Raw genomic sequence first — 4277 nt, 5'->3', positions numbered from 1 at the left:
CAGACACCATGGTATTGAGGAACATTGAGAGCGGCCTTCTTGAGTTGCATTTGGAGAGTGTTACAGAGAGTGTATAATTTACAGGTAGTAGTTGACTATATTTCAGTAGTCTATAAGAAGTTAAGACTCGACTAGATTGTCAGCATTCAGCTGTCTTTATCAGAGAGCTCTGTTCCACAATGCAATAGTAGCACATTTCTCCTACAAATGGCAGACACTGCCAGTAGGCTACCAGGGATTTAACCCACTGGCATTTCCAGTATCAGATATCAATTAATTACATTGAGTAGCTATATGCCTGAGTGTTGTACATTTTAATGCAATTACAGGAGGGATGATATGTTACTTTTCTATCATTGACCTGAGTGACAAAAATAATCCTTACAACGTAATTCACTTAATACCTTTTACTGTCCCCTACTAAATCTGACTGACATGGGTATTAACAGGGTAGACAGGAAATACCTGTTCTATGATACTATAACATTTGAGGCTCCTAATTAAGGAGTGTGTAATGTTCATTGAAGTGCAACTGTTGTCCCAATGTCGAAATATAAATGGTTTGCTACAAGTTGAAGCATTTACCAACTTATTTTCAACTATATTACAGTGGTAATATCATGTCAGCATCAATTCCGTTTTAAAGCCAGTTGAAAACTGTGTAGGCGTTGAAGTGTCAATTATTCAACCTATTTGCAGCTACAACGTCCTCTGTTGTTATAATGTCCTTTTGATGTCCACAGAGTAAAGCTCTTCCTTCATCCCTCCCACTACAAAACTACAAAGCTGTGAAGCAAAAAGAATGGTGATGTCTTACCTTTTCTTAAAGGTATCAGTGCTCCACTGATGTTCAAATCCCTTGAGCGTTCTGTGGTTAGAGTGTAGTCTCTGACTGTTGACATCACTCTTTATAGCCGGAACTCTGACCCCTCCCCCTCCCCCTTTCTCCTCTTTCAGAAGCTGTTGTCTGTCTCTCAATCCAATTATTCAATCAGAAAACTTCTTTTTTTTTTTTTTTTTTTACAACAAATGGTTTAAAAATACAACAGCCAACAGAAGTAAAATGTGTAATGCACAGTAAATTACTCCCAGGGACAGAGACATGACCCTGATCTATGGTAACTGTAAAACAACAGTGATTCTCTAAAGTCTGTTGTTGGTTCCGTGGCTTTATGCTGAACATCTAATCCTCACAGGGTATTGCACTCTATAGGAAAGAGGCCTACCTTGGTAATTGGCTACAAAACTTTGTAAATTAACTAAACTTTTCGCAATTGAGTGTGAAAAAATATATATTTTGAGTTTGCTAAACATATCTTATAAGTTGTCTACATTACTAGTTTAGTTGAATTAACTTAAATATTGTGTTCATCTAACAATATCTGATTAGTACTGTAATGTGTTCAACTAACAATATCTGCTTAGTGCTGTAATGTGTTCATCTAACAATATCTGCTTAGTGCTGTAATGTGTTCATCTAACAATATCTGCTTAGTGCTGTAATGTGTTCATCTAACAATATCTGCTCAGGCTTGAACTATACATTTTCAGCTGCCTCGTTGGTGCTGGTGAGGGCTCTCCATTGATGCAGAGTGCTGTAGGCTCTGTAAAACCCCTGCAGCCTATTTCCATAGGCATGTGCCTAGCCTTCCAGCCATGCTTCCAGCAGTCGATGACCAGTCCCTCGTACTTGGGCCTCTTCCTCTTGTACGCCTCCGCTAGACGATCTTCCCAAGGGACTGTCAGTTCCAGAATGATAATGGTCTTTGTGTACTCTGAGACCAGGGTGATATCTGGTCTCAGAGTTGTCTTGACAATGTTCTTGTTCCAGTAGAGGGCGACGCTGCTCAGACTCCGTGGCAACCTCAGCCACCTCCGGAGATAGCTGTTGACCTTCCTCTTCAAGTTCTCGACAGTGGAGATGGGGGCGTTGGAGATAAGCAGAGGCCAGAGTATCCTCAGAAGGATACCGTGCTGATACATCCACACCTTAAACTTGCCAGGCAGTCCAGACCGATCTACCGCTCTCAGCCAGCTCTCCAGCTCTTGACAAGAATCCTGAATTGATGTTGAGTCCTTCAGGCTGCTGTTGAACACCTTGCCAAAGCTCTTCACTGTTTTTTCCGAGATGGTTGGGATCGGCTTACCTGCAATGTTGAAGCGTAATCTTTCCATGACCTTGCCCTTTTTCAGCTCCATGGAACTCGACTTTGTTGGCTTGAAGCTCATCCTGGCCCATCCGATCAGCATCTTCAGCCCTTGCAGAATCCACCTGTATCCTGGCATTGTCTGTAGTGACTGTCAGGTCGTCCATCAAGGTCCTGACTGTCGCAACCCAGATTTGGTTCGGAGGCCCCGGCACTCAGCTTCAGCAGACTTCACAATCATGTTAATCGCCAGGGCAAACTGTCTGTGCCACTCTGTTGTTACTGACCCACTCTGTTGTTACTGACCCACTCTGTTGTTACTGACCCACTCTGTTGTTACTGACCCACTCTGTTGTTACTGACCCACTCTGTTGTTACTGACCCACTCTGTTGTTACTGACCCTGCTGAGACTCTCATGCTGAACCTGTCATAGTAGTCCAGGATAATAATAGGTCGTTTTCCATTGACCCAGGTTTATTAGACAAAAGCAATGTCGCAAAATAAATAATTGCAACCTTGTTAATGGAAACGGCAGAAGTAGGAGAACAACAGATTTTATTTATTTTTAAGTATCCGTTCAACAGGGGTGGATTTTTTTTGTTGAAGTTTCTTTATTGCGATAAATGATGATGGAAACGCTGTTTTTCAAATAAATGATGATTGCCGAATAATTTTTACAGTAGGCCTACACGGGGCACGTAACTCTGATCACATAACTATAAAGCTCCACTCCACATTCCATTCTAAATGCCCACTTCTTGCTAAAACAATTTACTCTACTATAAAGACAAGAATTGCTTGTGGTGTTTCCAGGAGCATCAAGAAGATGTATTGCTTTACATTGCAATTTGAAGTTTCAACATCAAATAGTTTCTGATCCCTACTAGGCCTATACGTAGGCACATGAGAATGATTAGAAAACATATTAGTCAAATCTCGCATTCTATCCATGCTGGCTTTTACGGGCTACCTGAGACATGAAACAGATATGTGGGAGGGCATACAGGCTGTCGCACAATTTGCCTAAATGGATAATGGAGACATGAAACAGATATGTGGGAGGGCATACAGGCTGTCGCACAATTTGCCTAAATGGATAATGGAAAACACTTCAACCACTTTATTCAACATACTCAACTAGGTTTTTGAGAAAAAGGTGTTAGGTGTTACTTGTGATGTCATTATGTCCAGCTGTTTTTGTCGACACAACACAGTTTAATAGAAATGCACCTGGCAGGGAATCTTCCCATCTACATTCTATGCTGACTTTCTAAATGTTGACAAAAAATCACTGGACAAAGTTAATGGAAACTTAGCTAGTGTCTCGTTATAAGGCTTATAGCCTAAGCCTAATATATAATGTCTCTCTATATGTCTGGATCCTTATGACATGCTAACAAGACATCATACATAGCAATATACATTATACAAGCATGCTTATGACATGCTTACAGTGCATTATAACCAGATCAAGCAGTGTTACGGAACATCCTGTGCAAGTGTGGACTTCCACGTATGAGACACTGAAGCAAAGAGAAAGTATTTCACTGGTATCTTGCTCAAATGTTGGCTTCACAGAGAATATCAGAACACTCCCTCCCTGCAAGGACATGCAAGTCTACGTACCTTAACAGATGGCCCATGGAATTACTTGAAAAGTGACCCCTGGACACACTTGGTTAATCCATGCCTTTATGTTTGAACTCTGGTTATGTCCTCTTGTCAGTGGCCACAATGAAGTTCCTGGTGATGTTACTGTAATGAGGGAAAATTATATTAAGGTTCTTACAATTAATCGTTTTTGCATGTTTTAGCAATTGCAATTTCCCCACTTGACAAATTAAATTCCTCACATTTTGCTATTTGAATACATCTTTCAAATTCTGAATCAATTAATAAACTATTATGAATTACAGAAGGAAATATGGTATTGTATTTATTTTTTCACAAAATGTGAAATAGTATCCCTATGACCATCCTAAATCATTTACATTTACATCATTTAGCAGACGCTCTTATCCAGAGCGACTTACACATTTAAATCTAACCATCTTGTTATTTATGGCCCTGAAGGCCCCTCACTCGGATTAGCTTGCCAAGCCCCTGTAACACTGTCCTTAACCGTACTC

At 40.5% G+C, this 4277-nt stretch overlaps 1 protein-coding gene across 1 annotated transcript in view; it reads right to left on the bottom strand.

Moving 5' to 3' along the window:
- The window catches only part of LOC121541302 (arrestin-C-like), a 6492-nt gene extending 5600 nt beyond the window's left edge, over positions 1 to 892 (bottom strand). Inside the window, exon 1 of the mRNA XM_041850285.1 lies at positions 818 to 892. The gene's annotated coding sequence lies outside the window, so the exon portion shown is untranslated. The remainder of the gene's footprint in view (positions 1 to 817) is intronic.
- Between the last annotated feature and the right edge of the window lie 3385 nt (positions 893 to 4277).

This window comes from Coregonus clupeaformis, chromosome 27 (genome assembly GCF_020615455.1).
Source record: "Coregonus clupeaformis isolate EN_2021a chromosome 27, ASM2061545v1, whole genome shotgun sequence".
NCBI lineage: Eukaryota > Metazoa > Chordata > Actinopteri > Salmoniformes > Salmonidae > Coregonus > Coregonus clupeaformis.
This window is presented reverse-complemented; position numbering and strand designations above follow the sequence as displayed.